The 21,316-nt window shown below is 34.3% G+C and overlaps 1 pseudogene; it reads right to left on the bottom strand.

The window, feature by feature from the left end:
• Nucleotides 1-21,316, bottom strand: part of LOC127546650 (60S ribosomal protein L24-like) — a 50,520-nt pseudogene extending 29,204 nt beyond the window's left edge.

Here is a 21,316-nt window from a genome sequence, read left to right as displayed (position 1 = left end):
ATTTTTACTGCATCATGACCTGAAAAGGATGCATTTGATATTTCTGCATTTCAGCATTTGATTGTGAAGTTTTTATGCCCTAATAATATAGGGTCAGTTTTTGTGTAGGTAGCATATAAAACTAATAAAAAGACATATTCCTTTCTATCCTCATTCAGTTTTCTCCAAAGGTTCATCATAATCTAATTTCTCTAAAATTCTACGCACCTCCTTAACTTCTTTCTTGTTTATTTTGTGATTAAATTTATCTTATTTGAGGTCCTCATAGTAGTAAAGTTTTACTTTCTCTTAACTCCTATAACTCATTTAATTTCTCCTTTAGGAATTTGGATTCTATGTCACTTGGTGTAATGTTCTCTAAAATATAATATTGTTTGGGAGCAGGTTTCCTGGGGGGCTACTGGCAGCCTTAGTTTCAGTTCAGAGTAATCACCCCAAATGCAGGCAGTGATTAAAGTCCAAATCCTTTATTGTTTCCATCAAAATGTTATCTCCTTCACTTGGGGCTTGGCTAGTTTTCTGGAGGCTTTCTGGATCTTGCCGCTAGTCCTTTGCCTCTGCCAGCTTCTGTCTCTAGCTCCCTCCAAAAGTCTCCAAATCCGAAGGTTTGTATTTCAGCCTCCAGCCAGCACAAAGGTGGAAAATGGAATGAATCTGTCTCTGCCTCCGAGAGTGGGCTTCTCCTTTAGTGGGCTTGTCCTTTAGTGAGCTTGTCCTTCAGTAGGCTTTTCCTCTTTGGCCCTGAGAGCTCCTCCATATATATACTCTCTTAAAGGTGTGAATCTTGTGGAATTATAGTAAGTACTAAGTACATGTCAGTTAGAGAATCATTATCTCATCAATCCACTTAGTACCTTGTTTCAAGTTCTGGCCCATAACATCTCCTTGTAGGATCAGATAAATCATACTGAACCATGCAAAATTAGATAATTATTGTCTATCAATTCCAGTGACTTAGCACCTTGTAAGAATTCTAACAACTTGATATATATATTTAGCATTTTTGTTATTTCATTATCTCTGTAATATTTTGACTTGATGTGGTTTCCTGTCTTTTCTCTTTTAATTCTCTTGCTTTTGTTGGTTTTGCTTTGTTTTGCTTTGTTGGGGATGATGATTGCCATCCTTGGTTGTTTTTCTTTCTTTCTTTTTTTTTTTTTAAACTTCAGTTAAAGCATAATAGATTCTGCTTTACCTGTTACTTTCACTGTGTTTGTCTCTGCTTCAAAATGTGTTTTTTGTAAATAACTAATTGTAGGATTCTGGTTTTGATTTATTCTGCTATCTGCTTGTGTTTTATGAGAGTCTACCACATTCACATTCACAATTATTATTACTAACTGTGTATTTCCCACCCTCCTAGTTTTCTCATCAATATTTCTGATTCTCTTCCTTTTATCCTCCTCATTCCTTTGCTTCCCCTTTATAAGTTCTTATTTTATCAAAGCTTTCCTTCTTTTCTCTTCCCCCCACCCTTTCCTACTTTTCTATTGGGTTAGATAAATTTCTATATCCAATTGAGTTTGTATGTTATTACCTTTTGGAGTCACATCTAATGAGAGTAAGGGGTCATAAATGATTAATCCCCTTCTTTTTTTCTGCTGTAAAAAGTTTTACACAGCACTTCATGAGATATTAATTCTCCTCATTCTGCATCTCCCTTCTCTTTTCTCCCAGTGCAATTCTTTCTTATTCTTTAAATTTTTTATGTTTTGCCATCAAAGTTAGCTTATACCCATACTCTCTATGTACACTCTTTCTAACTGTGCTAATAGATATGCCTTTCTTTCTTTTTTAAAATAAAGCTTTTATTTGACATTTAAAAATTAAATATTTTATTTTCTTCAATTACATGTAAAGAACCAATTTTAATTTTGTTTTTTTCAAATTTTATGTTCCAGATTTTCTTCCTCCTTTTCCCTCTCACCCAGGGAAAAGATTAGCAGTTTCTCAAAGGTTATACATTTATGGTCTTTCAAAACACATTTCTATGTCAATCATGCAGTGAAGAAAAAATATACAAAAAGCCCCAAGGAAAATAAAGTAAAGCAAAAGTATGCTTCAAAATGCATTCAGACTCCCCAATTATTTCTCTGGATATGTATAGCACTTTTCATCATAAGTCCAATGTCTTGTACAATTACATTGCTGAGAATAGCCAAGCCATTCCCAGTTGATTGTCATAGAATACATTGTTCTCCTGATTCATTTTGTATCAGTCTAGGTTAAGTCTTTTCAGATTTTTCTGGGAGCATCCTGCTCATCTTCTCATAGCATAAAGGTATTCCATTGCAATCATATAAACAACTTGTTCTGCCATTTCCCAATTGATAGGTATCCCCTTAATTTCCAGTTCTATACCACTAATAAAAAAAATCTGCTATAAATATTTTTGTACATATAAGTCCTTTTTTCTTTTGTGTTATCTCTGGAATAGATACCCTAATAATGATATTGCTTAATTAAAGAGTATTCATGGTTTTATAGCCCTTTGGGAATAGTTCCAAGTTGCTTCAATAGCTCCAAATTTTGCCAATAGTACATTAGTATCTTAATTTCCTCCCATCTCTAACATTTTTCATGTTGAACTTCTGTCATATTAGCCAATCTAATAACTCTATGAATTTCAGAATTATTTTATTTTCAATCAATAGTATTTCATTTTTCCAAACACTTGTAAAGATAGTTTTTAACATTCATTCTTGTAAAATTTTGTGGTTTACATTTTTTCTCTCTTCCTCCCTTACCTCCTCCCCCTCCAAGGCAGCAAGCATTGTAAGTTATAAACATGTAGAATCCTTTTAAACATATTTCCACATTTCTTATGTTGTACAAGAAGAGTCAGAACAAAAAGAAAAAAAAAACAGGAGAAAGAAAAAAACGAACAAAGAAAAAGTGAAACTACTATGCTTTGATCTATATTCTATTTCCATAAATCTCTCTCTGAATGCAGTTAGTATTTTCCATCACAAGTCTATTTGGAAATGTCTTGGATCAATACATTTCTGAGAAGAACCAAATCCATTACAGTTGATCCTCACACAATTTTGTTGTTGCTGTGAACAATGTTCTCTTGGTTCTGCTAACTTAACATCAATTCATGAAAGTCTTTTCAGGTTTTTCTGAAATCAGCCTGCTCATCATTTCAGAGTTATTTTAATTTGAATTTATCCAATCTATAGTGATCTAAAGCATTTTTTCATTTAATTAAACTAGCATTGATTACTTTGATTGAAAACTGTCTATATCCTTTGACCATTTATCAATTGGGTAATGAATGGTTTTTATTTCTATAAATTTGATTCAATTGTTTATATATTTGAGAAATAAGATCTTTATCAAAGGTACTTGCTGTAAAAAATTTCCCCACAATTTTTATTATTAACTATACATTTCCCTCCATCCTAATTTCTCCATTTATCCTACTTTTCCTTTCCTTTGTCCATTCTAACATATTTTGCTTTTGACTTTTACTTCCCACAATGTGCTCTCCCTTCTATCAACTTCCCCTTTTCTTATCCTCGTCTTATTCTCTTATCCAGGGGTCCTCAAACTACGGCCCATGGGTCAGATGTGGCAGCTGAGGATGATTATCTCCCTCACCCAGGGCTATGAAGTTTCTTTATTTAAAGGCCCACAAAACAAAGTTTTTGTTTTTACTATAGTCTGGCCCTCCAACAGTCTGAGGGACAAGTGAACTGGCCCCCTGTTTAAAAAGTTTGAGGACCCCTGTGTCTTATCCCTTCCTACTTAATTTTTCGATAAAATAGATTTCTACCCTCAACTGAATGTGTACCTTGTTTCCTCCATGAGCCAAATATGAAGAGATTAAAGTTCATGTGTTTTTTTCCCCACTATTTCACTGTAAAATCTCTTTCATGTTCATGTCTTATTTATGTCAGAAATCAAAACCCATTTCTCACATTTGAAGTGGAAAAGCACCCCAAATGGGACTGTGAGAAACATAATCTTGAATCTTTGTAGTTAGAAGTTTATTACTAGTTCTTCATTCCCTACTGAACATGGTATTTTTAACAACGCAGATGTACTATCCTGAGAGACCTGACACCTTGACAACCTGATAAGCTTAAAGAAATATTGCTTGCTTTGCCTGAGAATGACCCCCCTTAGAGTGATAACTTTTTGCCTCCTGTTTAGAATAGAAATTCCTTTATTATGACAAATGTATCAAGAAACATTTTGATGTCTCTCTCTTCTTTCTATAAATATATGGTCCTGAGGCCACTCATTACTGACCCCTCCAGTCTTGGTGTTGGGGGATCAGTCCTGGCCAGTAATAAATGCTCTTAAAACTTCATTATTTTGGCTGCCTTGTTTTTCTCTTCACCTGGGCACTTCACATTCTCTTGGATCTTGTATTTGATACTCAAATATTTTATTCAACTCTGGTCTTTCATTAGGAATTCTTGAAAGTCTTTTATTTCATTGAATATCCACTTTTTTTTCTCTGAAGAATTATACTCATTTCTTCTGGTTAGGTAATTCTTGATTGTAATTCTAGCTCTTTTGCCTTTCCAAATGTCTAGTCCTTTAATGTCAAAATGGTTAAATCTTGTGTTATGCTGATATAATCTCTAAACTACAACTAATACAGGTCTTAAGAATTACAAATATCTTCCTGTGTAGGGATATAAACAGCATAACATTATTGAATAAGTTATAATTTTTCTTTTCTTGTATTTGAAGAGAAATTTTTTTTTCTCAGCTATGGTCTTTCCAGCAGGGAAAAAACCTCCCATTTCTGGGCAGCTAGGTGGTGTAGTGGATAAAGAACCAGCCCTGAAATCAGGAGGACCTGAGTTTAAATCTGGCCTCAGACATTTAACACTTACCAGCTGTGTGTGACTCTGGGCAAATCACCAACCTCAATTGGTTGGTGCAAAACCTCAGCAAAACAAACAAAAGTCCCATTTCATTTAATGTCCATTTTTACCCTGTAAAATTATGTTCATTTTTGTTGTATAGTTGATTTTTGGTTATAATCCCAGCTCCTTTTTCTTCTAGAATATCATATTGCAAGCCTTTTGATTCTTTAATATAGAAGCCATTAAATCTTGTGTAATCCTGACTGATTTCTTGATAATTTGAATTGCTTCTTTCTGGCTGCTTGCAGTATTTTTCCTTGACCTGAGAGTTCTGGAATTTGACTATAATATTTCTGATAGGTTTCATTTTGGACTCTCTTTAAGGAGATGATCAGTTGACGCTTTCAGTTTCTTTCTACTTCTATGATATCAGGCAGTCTTCCTTGATAATATTTTTTGAAAAAATGCTATCCAAATTAATTTTTTTAAATAAAAATTTTCAAATAGTTAGTAATTCTTAAATTATGTCTCCTGGATTTATTCTCCAGGTTAAAAGTTTTTCCAAAAGGGTATTTTACATTTTCTTCTATTCATTCTTTTGATTTTTTTTTTGATGACACTTGATGCCTCATAGTCATTAACTTCCTTTTTCCCAATTCTAATTTTTAAGGGATTATTTTTTTTCAGTGAACTTTTGTATCTTTTTTTTTGTCCAATTCTATTTTTAATGAGTTTTCTTGGTGACTTTATGTATCTTTGTCTGAATTTTTGTGCTGCTTTTACCAAACCTTTTCAAACTTTTTTGTAATGATTCTTTTGCATGACTCTCATAGTCATACATTTTTTCTTCCACATTTTTTCTACCACCTTCTTATTTTAGTTAATTTTTTTTTTTTTAGTTCTTCCAGGAGGACTTTTTGGACCTGGGACCAACCCATATTTTTCTTTGAGGCTTTGCATTTTTTGTCATTTTTGTCATCTTCTATGCTCAAAAAAAAAAAAAAAACCTATTGCTAGGTTGTTTTCTATGATCAGGCTTTTTTGTTTTTCTGTTCATTTCCCAAACTATTTTGTGACTTTTAAAAATGAGCTCTTCTACTGGGATATAGGTGACACTGTCCCAAGCTTCTTGTTCTGAGGGCCAGGAGCCTGATCATTTATTTTCTTCACCTAGGCCACTGGAACTGGCAACTGGCCTGTTGTTCAGGAGGATCTAGACCTGATAACTAGCTTGTTTTGGGGATGCAAATGGAGGGGGATTGAGGCTGGTGTTTGGCCTGCTGTACTGGGGGTAGAGGCCTTATAACTGTTTGTCTTTACTGCTGACCTGCTGAGCTGAGGGTCTTAAGTTACTGCTGTGCTAGGTCTAGGCTTGCCTGGATACTACCTGTGTTGGGCTGTGCTCCCCTTTTATGTAAGTGGGACAGATTTTCCCTGGCATTATTTATCTTGGACTGAACAATTGTTTCATGTAGTTCTTTTGTGGGTTCTGTTAATCCAGAATCAGTTTTGAGGCTTGATTTAAAGTTGTTTCAAGGAAAATTGCTGAGATTTTAAACACCTTCCTCCTTTTTCTTTGCCATCTTGGCTTCTACTTCCTTGGATGTCACTCTCTATGTTTAAATCAACTTTTCTCAGATTCTTTTTTTCTCATATATAAAAGAAATATAATAACTGCACTCCATGTCTAAAAGGGTTATTGTGAGATACATCAAAAGGTAATAGAAATCCAAGTAATTAGTATTTATGGTGAAGCTAAAAAAAAGTTATTTTACAAACTGTTCTCAAGGAGCTTTTTATAGAATCTTAAAGTGATACTAACTTTGAACTGGACTGAGGGCCCATAAAGGTGTCTTGTATTTGAGGAATGTGAATAGGGGTGCTCACAATTTAAAGATATAAAGGGAAAAAAAGATATCTGTTTAGCCAGTTTTCAGTTAATCATGGAATAGCAATAGATTTTAGTTGCCTCAAAAAAATGTTGTGTAGTCATGGGCCATTCCTGAAATGTTTTACTAATTTTATCTTTTATTTTATTTATCCTCTTTCACCTCCAGCTTTTTATTTTATCTTTTCCAGAATCTATATTTTTTCCTTTGGTCTCTGCCCATCCCAGTTTTTCAGCAAATCTTTTGAGGATTTTTAATAATTGTAGCAGTTTCCTCTTCTAAATCGATATAGCTGCTATGTATATTCTTTTTTATTTTCAATAGGCAGATTATCTTCATGCAAATCTATGGTATACTGAAATATGTTTAGCTAACAAAGAAGATTTTGAAGGTAAATTGCTATTTTAATATATTTGAATATATTAACAATTTAAATAAAAAATAAATTCAAAATAGTGATGTATTACCATATTTGAGGTAGTTGGGAAAATTTAATTTTAAAATTTCAAATAATATTCATCAGTAAGTAAATAGTGTAAGATAGTTTTGAAGCTAAAAAATTATAATGCCAGATATATTAATTAGTTGAATCCTATAGCCTTTAGAAATGTAGATTATAGTTATGATTTGTCATTGTCTGTTTTCCAGATGATTACATTGCGATCACTTTTGAAAGAAGTAGGACCTTGAGTCAGGTAAACTATTGCCTTAAAAAGGAGGTAAAAATTTTTGTTGTGAATGTTGTTTAAAAAAATATATGTCTTATAATTGAAAATGAATTTCAGTTTTCTTGATTAGAAAGCTTATATTCTTTCTTCCTAACAATGAACAATTTTCACTAGCTTAAGAATATGTCACAATATTAACAAAACACTTACCAAATGAAACTTTCCATTACTGAGTGAAATACTCTGCAACACTCATTGGACTTACTTCATATTTGCAAACTGGCTTAGTAATTCTACAAATCTTTGTTTTCAATATCCAACCAAGATCCAGTAGAATAATACTATAGTTCACAGACAGTGATGTCAAATAGTGTATCATATGAAGTGTAACTCTAAATTTTATTTCTATTTTCTTTTTTTCTTTTTTGTAGGTGGCTACTTGTTTCTATAGTTTTGCTCCATTTGATGACTGGAAAAGTTGCATCCCCAATCCTAGAGAAAGAAGGAAGAAAAGAAGTGATATTCGACTGGTTTCATTTGTTGTTGATGTTGAAATGAAAACTGGAATCTACCTCTTTTCTACGAAGGTATGTTTTGTAATCTCAAGATGATTTATTTTCTTCTCTTTTTTCTTTTTTTTTTGTTGGCAATGAAAATTCATAAAATCATATCCAAATTTAAGTTTATGCTTGGTGGCAATATTACATAATTGAATTGTAATTGGAAAGTTAAGATGAATAATTCTATGCCCATTATATTTTTAGATATTCTTCAGCTAGTATCAAAAATTTAGAATCAGTTAGAACTTGAAGTCATCTAGTTCAATCCTTTCCTAAAATTGTATTCAGTTAGATGATGCTTAGAGCAATTGCTTGGTGTGTAAATAGTATGCTGGACCTGAGATCAGGAAGACTCCTTTTCTTGAGTTCTAATCTGATCTTATATACTTATTAGTTATGTAATCCCAAGCAAGTCACTTTACCCAGTTTTCCTCATGTTCTTCATCTGTAAAATAAACTGGTGAAGGAAATGGTAAACCATTCCAGTATCTTTGCCAAGAAAACCCCACATGGGGACAGCTAGATGGCACAGTGGATAGAGCACTGACCCTGAAATCAACTCCAATTGACTCAGAAAAAAAAGTTAAAAAACAAACAAACCCCAAATGGGATTATGAAGAATCGCACATGAAATGACTGAAGAAAAAGATCTTCCTTGCCAAGGTTTCATTCAACTTTTGCTGGAATTCACTGTCATCCAAGGAACCACAGGACCACAGGAATATTTTTTTCTTAGATCACAACTCAACCTGCCTCCTTTTAATTTCTACACATTGATCTATTTTTTGGTCCCCAAGGCCAAGAAAAACAAATCTTTTTGACAACTCTAAAATATTTTTGGACAGTGGCATTTCCCAATTAAGCTTTCTTTTTTTCCCCCTAAGCTAAAGCTGTGCATATGATACCAAGAGACTTCTTTTTGCAAAGAAAGAGGTGGGGATGTTTTCTCATGCCTCTTTTTTTTTCCTGAGGTATTTGGGGTTAAGTGACTTGCCTAGGATCACACAGCTAGGAAGTGTTAAGGGTCTAGGTCAGATTTGAACTCAGGTTCTCTTGACTTCAGGACTGGTGCTCTTATCTACTGCACCATCTAGCTGCCTCTCCTTTATTTTTTTCTTTTTTTTTATGACTTTTTAGAGGCCATGTTTTTCCTTTTGTAATATGACATTCACTTTTGATTGTGTTGTGGTTGTTCTTTTCATTTATATTGTTATAGTCATTTGATTTTTAAAAAGTCAAATTGAGAACTTTTTCTTCATCCATATAAAATTTCACCTAAGTAAATTTATTTTTGAGATTTCTTTGGGATTCTGACTGTCATCTAACATATTACTTATTGCTTCTAGTTTCTGTCACTGCAATTTGATGAGTGTCCTAGGATAGTTCCCTTAGACACTCTGCCATAAAACTTCCCTTCAGCCTTATATTAATTCATCTTCATGAAATTTTAGTGGAAATAATTCAGGAATTATAACCAGGATATACCTAAATTTGAATCACAATTCTAGCATTCTCTAGTTGTGTGACCCCAGGAAAGTCACATTACTTCTCTTAATTTAAACTTCTCATCTTTAAAATAAGAACAACAAATTTGCAATATTTACTTTACAGAGTTTTTATTAAGAAAATATTCTGTAAAACTTAAAGCATTATGTAGTTCTACCAAGGGTATCAAGGTTTGAATCTTATTTCCTTCAGTTCTTCATTGTATGACTGTAAGCAAACACTTAACTTTTTTGAATCACAGATAGCTCAGTTGTTTAAAAAAAAAGGTAATAGTAATATTTATACCCTTAATCTTAAGATTAGTTTATTGTAAGAAATTCTTCTCTAAATGTCAATCAATTACTAAATGGTGATGATGATAATTGTTATATAGCAAGGTGGCACAGCAGATAGTATGCTGGGCGTTAGGAAAATGCATCATCTTTCTGAGTTCAAATCCAGCCTCAGAAACTGACTAGCTATGAGACTGGGCAAGTCACTTAACCTTGTTTGTCTCAGTTTCTTATATGTAAAACAAACTGGAGAAGGAAATGACAAAAAATACATTTGCCAAGAAAACCATAAATGTGGTCTCAGAGAGTTGGACATAACTGCAATGACTCAACTACATAATTATAATCATTATTTATTATCCTACAAAAAGTTCCCTTTCCCTTCTCTTCATCACCACAACCTCATTCTTCTTATTTTTGTTCAGATTGAAATCATGTGGAGACAAGCTACTATCCTGCTATTATTTTTTAATATTTAAAATTGTATGGATTGTTACATGAGTGGATAAAATTACTATCTTTTATAGGTTAATAGAATCATTATAATATAAGCTTTTTGAACAGATCCTTACCAATAATTCATTCCTCCATGATGTTGATCTCTTTTGCTCTGTATTTGAAAAATGTTATTTATGTTCCATATAACTTGGAGATGATGATGACTTGGGATGATGACATATATTAAAAATGTTCTTATTAATCTATGTATGCTATTCCTGGATAGGATAATGATAGGCTTTGACTGTGACTGTGCTCTGGTTCCAGTTCGGTTTATTAGAGGAATACTATAGGATATTTTCAGGTCTGTGTTATTACCATTATCTCTTCACTTGAATTCCATTTGTGCCTCATTATGGCTTTACACTAAACTTGCCACCTCAAAAGCTATGTATGATGGCAGAGCACATGCCTGAGCTGGCGTTACCAAACTCAAAAGGAGCATAGCAATAAATTGTGTGTATGCGTCATTAAAGGAAAATTCTAGCTAAATTTAGAGTGACTCATAATCAGAAAGTAGTTAGGCAAAAATAAAGTGGATATAACATATCACCACCTGATCACCATCTACCTGAAACTAGTACATATTTTCATTGAAGAAACTAATCTATGAGTACTACAGTATATTATCATCAGTCATCATGTTATTTTCTAATTCTTCTCATCTTTTGTATGTATCATGAATTTCTTGTCTCATGCATGTTATACCATTTCAATCAATATTTATTAAACATCTTCTGTGTGCCAGGCACCTAGGTAGTGCAGAAGAGAGAACACTAGGCCTGGAGTTGGGAAAATCTGAGTTAAGATCTGGCTTCATTAACAATGATACATAGAGCTATTAAGAAAGTGGGCAAGATACAACCCCATTTTCCTCAATTCCTCATCTGTAAAATGGGAAAACACAGGAGAAATACTGCAGTTTTTTTTCTGCAGGAAATTATAACCTGCAGTTATCTTTGTAAAGAAAACCTCATGGACAAGTCTATGGGGCCACAAAAAATCAATCACAACTGAATAGCTGAACAACAATGTGCCAGAATTTGTACTAACTGCTGGGAAATTCATTGATTCCAAATCTATCTGAATACACTATAATTTAGTCCACAGCTTTCTGTCTTGTCCGTAAGGAAATGGAAAACTGTCAAATAGCTTCATGAAATCCAAATATAATCTGCCATGTTATTCCTCTGATTTTGCAACATCTTTGTGCATTAGGGAATGGTTTCATAAATTGTACATCTAAAGAAAAACAATTTCTGGCTTAATGGTTGATCTCACAGACATAGATGAGCCTCATTACACATATTTGGATGATGGACATAGTGGCTACTATTTAAAATCTTCAAAATTGATAGAAATTTGCTAGAGGTTATATTCTGCCACCATAGCTTTTTAAGAACCTATGATAACCTCCAGGGCATACTAAGATATTCTATTGAAAATATGTTGAAAATGAATCAAAATGATTAAAATCTCCATGATTTTTCCTTTTTTGTTTTGTTTTTTAGGTTCATTCTTATGTTGTTGTGAGGAAATTTATAAATAAGTCTCCAAAGCCTGAACTGGTATTTCCAACTTTTTTTTTTCCTTCTGATTTTCATACCACTATGGGAATGGCTTTTCATCCTGGGACTCATTTTCTATATGTTTATGGAAGCCAGGTATGTAGCCATCTAATTTTCTTGTCTAATGAATATGTGTTAAAGTTAAGATGAATGGCCAAAGCATATAGTAATAGATCTTCTTTATTTTAATTTTCACTGATAACTTCATATTTGCTTTTTGTTTTATATCATTTGGCAATGTCAAGAATTTTGCTGTCATAAACTTTGTTCTTTTGATTCTTCACTTGTCAGGCTGTTGGCCAGGCTGTGATTGTTGAAAAGGCAGTGGCTTTTAGAACTGCACAAGCAATTTAAGCTCCAGGGGATTTTTTCCCAAGATGATAATTGCATGGGGTTGAAATCAACTGGTAATCTGGAGAGCATTGCCATTCTTAGAGGTTCTTGGACTTAACTACTTATTTATTGGTCCCAGTTGATAAGAGTCAAGAGTTGGTGTTGGTGAAAAAAGTAAGCACCATTTCAGTGTTGGCTGTGAGATCAGGTTAGAAGCAAGTTTGGTGATCTGAGGGGGTAATGTTATTCTTAGGGTTTTTGTGCTTAGGGCCCTGGGCTGTCTCCACTTGGCTCTGAGGGGAGGTGGTAGTGGTTGGTGGTTTGAATTGTGAAACACATGCCAATGAGGAAATTAAAATTCTGCTTCTACTCTGTAATTGATCCTATTCCCTATTTTGTTAAGTTCCATTTCTCAGTTAAGCTAAAAATGTGGTTTCTTCTAGTTCAAGTTAAAGGCATGTTTGAATGATTTTATTCCCTTTCATCTAGCCCCAGAGACATCTGTTTTGTTTACCTATAAAAAGAAAGCAGTTTATGTCAAGCCCTTTCAGAAGGGAGAATTCTGCCTTTTTCTCTCCAGAAATTAATAATGGTTCAAATCCAAAGAAAGCACTAACTGGGTGGTCCTAATTGCAGTGATTCTGATTTTTTTATTCAAAATTACTAGATGCAGCTGAAATCTGTAAAACACTAGACATTTCTTAATTTTTGGAATGGTGTGATCATCCAGTACACTGAAAGCCAACCCACCTTTCCCAGCTGTAGCCAATTGTGACATTTTTCAACCACTTAGAACTCCTCTTTTCTTGTCTCAATAAAGAGGATTTCCCTCTTCCCTCATGAAATTGTAATTGCTGTCCTGACAGAGAAGGCCAGTCTGACACACACTATTAATAGCTATATGTCATTGTTAATAAACTGTTATCTAGCTCAGAAAAAACATGGCATGATATGGCATCTTATCTATTACTATCTATTACTCACCATCAGAGTACCTCATTGCTTCAGCAGGCTGGGTGTCCTGTCCTGTGAGTTGTAGTTGGTCTATAGTTGTTGGGGATATTTGGCCCCTCTCTTCACAGGAACTACTATAGTACTTCAATGATGAGATAGAAGCAGGATTAGTCATCTAGTGGGCAATTTGGTTGAGGGTCTTGGGCTGTCTCCATCAGCACCTGAGAGAATGTGGTAGCAGTAACTTGATTTGTGTGATGTGTGTCATTCCCTTTTTCATCATCAGGGTGCCTTGTTGCTTCAACTATATTGTTTGAATGCCTACCATGTAGGCAGTGGTCAGTTGGTGATATTGAATTCTGAAACTATAAAACTTTTGAGTGTCATTGCTTTACATGTGTGTAGCACTTTGTGTTCATTGTATAAATTGTTCTCCTGTTTTGGCTGCCTTCATCCTGCTGCAGAAATAATAATAATAATAATAATAATAATTATTATTATTATTATTAAAAGAGATAAGGAAAACTACATTATACTTAGAGGCACTATAGACACGGTAATATCAGTCCTAAATATGTATGAACTAAATAGCAAATACTCATAGGAAAATTTCATAAAATCATAGAAATAGGTAGACATTAAAGCTATAATAGTAAGGGATTTCAAGCATCCCTTTATTTAAACCCTAGAAAAATCTAACTAAGCAAGTAATCACATACCTAAATAGAATTTTAGAAAATTAGATATCCTAGATTTCTGATGAATAATTGATAAAAATAGAAAGAATCACACTTCTCTCAGCATTGCATAGCATTTTTACATAAAAAATCATAAAACCTAAAAACAGAACAATTAAACATGATATTTTTTACTGACCACATTATCACGAAAACTTTATTTTAAAAAGGTCCCTTAATGAAAGATTTTTAAAAATTGAAGATGAAGGGGATTGGGGAATAGTATTTCCAAACTGCAAACTGTATAGCAGCAGTTTTCAACTATCTGGTATTGGTTAAATAATAGAAGGATAGGATGAGGGAGAAAAGGGAGATTCAGAAACAATAGAACTTAATAACAGTGTGTGATAAAGTGGAAAACATAAATTACCAGGCAAAATTCTGTATTTCATTTAAACTTCTGAGAAAACTGGAAAGTAGTCTAGCAGAAGCTAAACTTAGACCAATGTTTCACACCACATTGCCACATGATATTATTAAAGATTATACTATAAAAAATGAGAACAGAAGCAGATCATTTATCTCTTACATCTTTTTGTAAGAGAGATATTTTTAACAAAAAAGAGACAATTACAAAAGATAAAATATATAACTTTGATCACTTGAAACTTTGAAGTGAAACTTGATCACTTTGCAGAAATTAAAGCACCTAGGATAAGAAAGGAATTGATTAAATGGGGGGGGATTTTTTTAATCAAATTTTTCTGATCAAAGTTTGATATCCAAGATATAGAAACTTATGTCTGCATGTATATGTGTATATATATTTGTGTATACATACATATGTATAATATACATCAATGTGTATATGTGTATATACTAGTAGTCATTTTCCAATATATTGATTGAAAGATATGAACAAATAGTTTTCAAAAAAGAAACTACAAAGTATTCAGAATTATATAAAAGAAAGCTCCAAATAGTAAGAGAAATGCAAATAAAAACAGCTCTGAGATTTTACCTCACACCTTGCAAATTGGTAAAAGTGATAAAAATGGCACTAGTCTACATTGCAGGGTAAGGCAAACTAGTACATTGGTGATAGAATTATGAGCAATCTGGACTTATGCAAATGAAGTGATTAAAATGGTCATAGAACCAAAGACTCAGTTGACAGGCAAGAAAAACTACTGCTGGAAATACAGAATCATTGATAAGAAGTAAGTCCCTATTAACTCCGAAAGATTTTTAGTAGTCCTTTTTTGTGATAATTAAGAATTGGAAATATCATAGATGTCCATCAATTGGGGAATGTAAAAAGGAATTACGGTACATTAATATAATGGATTTCACTATGTTGTAAGAAGTGATGTAAATTATGGATAAAGAAAAGCAATGAAAGATTTATATGAACTGATGGTGATGCAGGCACAACCAAGAAAGCAATATATACAGCAACTATGATGATATAAATGGAAAGAATAACTACAAACTAAAAAAAAATCAAAATTAAATATAACAAAATTAAAAAGATGAAACAGGACTTGAGTGAAAAGATGTGAGAGGATATTTTCAGCCCTTGTTCATGAATGTGGAAGATATACAGGGTGTGGATCTTTGCACATGTTATTTGTGTACATTGAATATATTTTTGAACTTTCTAAATGTATTATTTACTTGTGCTGATTTCATTTCCCTCTATAAAAATACTGCTTGCCATATAAAATAGCTCTCTGGTAGGGAGTGAGGAAGAGATACTTGGGGCAATTGCTGTGATGTAAGAAACAGAAGATATCAATAAACTAATTTTTTAAGAGGAAAAAGAGAGGAAGGATACATTAAAAGAAAATTGGAGAAAAGAAGGAGAAACTTGTTAATACACATGATTTAATTGCACAAGTAGAACTCCATACAAATGTAGAAGGAGTGGGAGCATCAATTGTCACTTGAATTTCACTTATATCTAAACTAATTAAAAGAAAGCAGAACACCCCCACATACATACACAGTTTGGTATAGAAATATATTAAATACATCAGGGATACAGAAAAAAGGGAAAATGAAATATAAGAAGGAAGAACTTTCGGAAGGGACTAATTGTAAGCAAAACAAACCCTAAATTTGGAAAAGTAATGCAGAGGCAGATCCTAGAGTGTGGAAAGAATAGCAAAGTCTTAGAAAATTGGAAAATTAAGAGGGGACTATTTCATGAATGTCTTTAAATGCCAAATGGAGGACTTCATATTTGTTCTTGGAAAGAATTCACACCTCATCAACACTCTCAGTACCCTCTATCAATCTTTTTGGAGTTTGGTTGGTGGAAAACAAAGAATTCTTCTTAGAGTCTCAATGTAAAGAGGATCCCAAGTCCATCAATTCTTTGAGTGACTGCACTCACTTTGAACTGCATTCCCATCCTGCCCTGTACCTGTTACCTTTTTATCCTTCCACCTTCTGCTTTTCAGTTTCTTTCTTTCTTCTTCTTCTTTTTTTTTTGGTAGTTGTTGTGTTCCATCATTAGATTTTAAGGTTCCTGATGTTAGAACTTATATTTCTTTCCAACATACCCCCTGAAGTTAGCAGAGTACCTGGCATGTGTCAGACACAATACAAGTTTATTGATTTATTCACTGAATCTGAAATTCACTGACTAGAAGGTGATATGGTCAAACCTGAACTTTAGGAAAATCACTTTGGAAAATGAAAGAAAGATGCATTGGAATGCAGTAAGATTTGCGTCATGGATATTAATTTGATTTATCTAGGCAAAAGTCTATACTAGAGTAGACTCTATTCCCATAGTAACTGTCCATGCTTGGGTGCCTTTCACCTCTAATTCTGGGGTGAGGGTGATGGTGCTTTTAGTTTCAGGTCTTCTTCCTTCAGTTCTCCACTCTTATCCTGGAACCCCAAACCAAGAACTCTATCCTTCTGTAAGTATCTACAGTCAGCAGTTTCCCTGCCCCACTGCTTTTGCACTCACCAAATATGTTCCTTCTCAACCAGGGCAGTGCCTGCCTTAGAGAGAGGTCAGATAATGCACGGCATCTCAGTCAGAGAGGTCAGAGAACAGCAATGGCCTCTCAGTCTCCTTGTATCATCCTCCCACAAGAAGAGATCCATCCGCAGATCTGGGTTGGATCTCCAGCAGCCACTGTCAGGTGGCTCCAGTGTATTCCAACAGCTCCCAATTTTTCTTTTTTTTTCATTCTTTTAAATTTTATTGATTATTGATGTCTCATAGAGGTATCATCTTCCATTTACCCATTTCTAACTTTTAAACTATTGTTTTCTTCCAATCAACTTTTATACTTTTTTCTATTTGGCCAATTGCACTCTTTAAGGAGTTGTTTTTTTTTTCAGTGGATTTGGTATTGTATTTGGTCAACTCAATTTTTTGAGCAATTTTCCAAGCAGTTAATTAATTTTTCATACTTCTCTTGCATCACTCTCATTTCTTTTCCCTACTCTCTCTTATGTGATTTTAAGCTCCTATTTGAACTATCCTCCACTCCTTATTTTTCTGATATTTTGCCCACAGGTGTTCTGATCCTCTTCTGAGTTTCTGTTGGCCTTCCCTGTCACTATAATAACTTTCTGTTGTCAGTTTGTTTTAGTTGTTTTTTGCTCATCTTCTTCTCTCCCCCCCAGCTCCTGTTTCTTTTAAATTTGAGCTGTATTCCTAGGGTGAAAGTACTGTCTATCTTCTTGTGCTAGACCCTGAATGTTTATCTGGTGCTCCCCTGATGTTGCCCTAAGGCAGACCCTTGTGTCTGGGGCTGCATCAGGGGGTTGGAGTTAGCAGTTGCTGGCACTGCTGAAAGCCATAAGCTTCTGTCAGCTTCCTTGGTGCTGAGTTTGGGTCCTTGTGGTGCTATATGGTATGTGCTGAGGTTCAATATTTTCCTGGGGCTGCAGAGAAGCACATGGTGGTCTAAAAGCTGGAGAACATCTGCCAGGTAAAGTATGCCTGCCTGTTCAGAATTGTGCCAAGGTAGTGATTCTTTGGCCTCCAGGGGACACCTGAGGCCATACCCAAGCAGCAGAGATCCTGCTGCTGGAGAATTCTGGCCTTCCTGAGGCTGTGCCATAGCCATATAGCATATGACCTCTGGAGGACAGACAAACTGCTTATTCTGAGGCTACCCTGAAGCACATAGTGGTTCCTGGAGCTGGAGTCCCCCTGGCTGGGCCAGGGCTCTTAGGGGATCTTGCTGTTGGTAGCTGCCTGCTCCATCACTGGGGCTCAAGATCTCCTGCTGGTTTTCTGAGATAGGACTTGCTGCCTGTGTGCTGAAAAGCTTCCTGTATTGCCTTTCCTTTATCTGAATGAGAGACTTCTCCTTCTGATCATCCAAATTTCCTGAGCTAACAGATTGTTTTGTCCCATTTTCTTGGTGCTTCCACTGCTCCAGGAATTACCTTGTGGTGATATTTTATGGTTGCCTGGAGATGAACATGAGATGATTAAGATGATTCATTGCTTATTATTCACAGAAGTCCAGTCCTCATAGTACTCTTTTCCAATAATCCCAAAGGCAATTTTATACATGGACATCACCACCTTCAAACCCAGATTGATTATATACTTTGTAGCATAAGGTGAAGTTCATCATGGTCAGTTATAACAAGACCTGGAGTTGAGTATGGCTTCAGATCATGAGCTTTTTATTGCAACATTCAGACTTAAATGAACAAAGTAGGGAAAACCATCAGGCCTTAAAGGAATAACCTAAATAACATCCCTTATGAAGTGGAAGTAAATAGATTTTGAGGATTAGATCTGGTAGACAGTGTCCAAGGAACTATTGTACAGGAGGCAACAACAACAAAAAAAATCCAAAGAAAAAGAAGAGCAAGAAAACAAAATGGCTGTCTGATGAGACCTTTGAGATAGCTGAGGAAAGAAGAAAGTGAAAGGTAAAGGAGACAGCGAAAGATAATACTTAACTGAATACAGAATTATAGAGAATAACAAGGAAGGACAGGAAATTTCCTTAAATGAATAATGCAAAGAAGTAAAAGAAAATAATAAAATAAGAAAGATCTCTTCAAGAAAATTAGAGATATCAAGGAAATACTTCATACTAGAAGACCAGGCTGGTTTTTGAAGGGGCAGAGGAACAAGAGACCAAATTGTCAGCATTCTCTGGATTATGGAGAAAGCAAGGGAGTTTATGACATCTAGTTTTCCCATATTAACTAAATTAAACTTTTGCTGTGTGTATCACAACAAAATGTGGCTAATCTCTAAAAGAATACTAGATCATATTATGGGTATCTTTAGGAACCTGTATGTGGGTCAAGAAACAATGGTTTGTTTGGACTGAACATGGAATGGCTGGTTGGTTTAAGAATGGAAAAATAAGTACAACAAGGTTATATATTGTCACCTTATTTAACCTATATGCAGAATACAACATGTAAGATGACAGACTGGATGAATCAGAACTGAACTCTAAGAAAAGTTGAGTGCTGTAGAATTGATCCTTTTGATTGTGGTACTCAGAAAGGGAACCGAATCAGTCAATATTTAAAAAAAAATTAAAGGATACTCTTAAGATCTTTCTGAAGAACTTTATAATTGATTGTGAGACCATGGGAGAGACTAGCTCAGGACTGCCCAGCATGGTGAGCCCACATTAAAGAAGGCCCCATACTTTATGGGCAAAGCAGAATTGTAGTAGCTCAAAAGAAATGTGAGACAAGCAAATTTCAGAGAATTTCACTGCAAATATTCATATGGGGTATTTTTGTGCATGTCCTGAGGTAGAGCCTTTTCAGCTTGTATTGGTCTGATCAGCCACAGTCAGACATACTACACCATGACCTGGACATAGTGATATCATTTTGGTCCTCTCTGAGCATGAATTACAGCATCTAACTTAAATTAATTCAGACTATTCATTAAAGAATCAAATACTGAAGTTGAAACTTAAATACTTTGGCCACATAGTGGGAAACAGGACTCATTGGAGTAAACCCTGATTTTGGGAAAAATTGAAGGTAAAAGAAAAAAGAAATGGCAGAGGATGAGATAAATAGTGTCATGAAAACAACTGACATGAACCTTAGACTAACTTTGGGGTATAGTGAAAGATAGAAGGGCCTAATATGATATGGTCCCTGGATTCATGAAGAGTCAAACATGACTCAGCACCAACAATAGTTGTTGTTATTATTTTTCGGTAGGAGAGGTTTTGGGGGAAGCTTGTCAGTTATTAGCTTTTATTTCTTCCTCTTGATTCTGCTATGTTTTAAGTTTAAAAAGGAAATGTAACTATGATTAACTTGGGATTAAGCCTGACATTAACATATATTTCTAACTAGTGACTTTACATTCAAAATTTTATGCATAAAATGTTCATCCCATTTCCCTTCTGACTTAGAGGTCAGAATTACATTTCCGTAATTAAAATTTACCAATGAGCAAATATTTCACTACCACAGTAACATTTATTAAATGGCCAGATGCTCTGTGGATGTAATATGGCTTCTTCTATTGGAAAACTTGTAGGTGAATAAAAATATAGCATAGAATATTTGGGAAAAACAAAATCCGGGGAGTTCAATATGTTATCATGTTATCATTTTCCAATTCCACTGAAAAATGAGCCTGTAGAATAATAGCTCAACCAAATAAAAAAGTTTAAAGTTTTGCCTAGCACTTTGTAACTTTGTAGAATATTTTCAAAGACTATCTTCTATACCTATAATGTATTCCTTTCTTCCCATATCTCGCAGAATACTCATCTTCAAGTTTCAGATTTTTCTACGACACTTTCTCTGACTTTTCCATTTGTTGGGGCTCTTACACCTTTTTCAAATTAGCCATTTGCTTCTCTGGCTATGTGGTGTATTCTCTGCTAAGCAATCTGGTGGCAGGACTATCATTTTTGTCTGTATGTCCTTGTTGTCTGTCTTATTTGAAGCAGAAATCCATTTTCATCAGTGCAGGGAGCTATTGATGAGAAATTTTTGGTGCTGGTGCATACCATCAACTGATATGCACCTAATAGTTTTGTTTTTGTTTTTTTTACAAAGTAGGAACTTGATAATTATTTGTATAATTGGATTGCATTTTGTAATACCTTTGTAATAAAATATTACTCAATACAGAAAACAATAGTTCTTCATTTGCTATTATCTCTTCTCTCTAGGTCTGGATTTCATATGATGGAGCTAACACTTTTGAGATAGTGGCAAACCTTTTCGATGAAGTCATAATTGAAACCTACCATAGCTTTCATACTTTAGATATGATCCTTCTTTCTCAGAACTTACAATTATATTTTTCTAAAGCAGGTGAGGCATTCAGATCTAATGATGGAAATAAGGAATAGATGCTAGAATCTAGTTAATATAACCATGTAATCAAACTCTTTTAACTACCTTATCCCTAAATGCTTGTGTAAAACCCATAGTCCTCTAATATTTTTCTTATAAGCAGACTCATTTAAGTTTTCCTTTGGTATTAAATGTTCCTAAAGATATCGGCTTAGCTAAAATCCTTCTCTGATACCTTCATCATGGCATGGAAGTGATCCCATGTTCTTGAAAGCCAT

The sequence above is a fragment of the Antechinus flavipes genome, chromosome 2 (genome assembly GCF_016432865.1).
Source record: "Antechinus flavipes isolate AdamAnt ecotype Samford, QLD, Australia chromosome 2, AdamAnt_v2, whole genome shotgun sequence".
NCBI lineage: Eukaryota > Metazoa > Chordata > Mammalia > Dasyuromorphia > Dasyuridae > Antechinus > Antechinus flavipes.
Note: the sequence above shows the minus strand (reverse complement) of the source record. Positions and strands in the feature narration are given on the sequence as shown.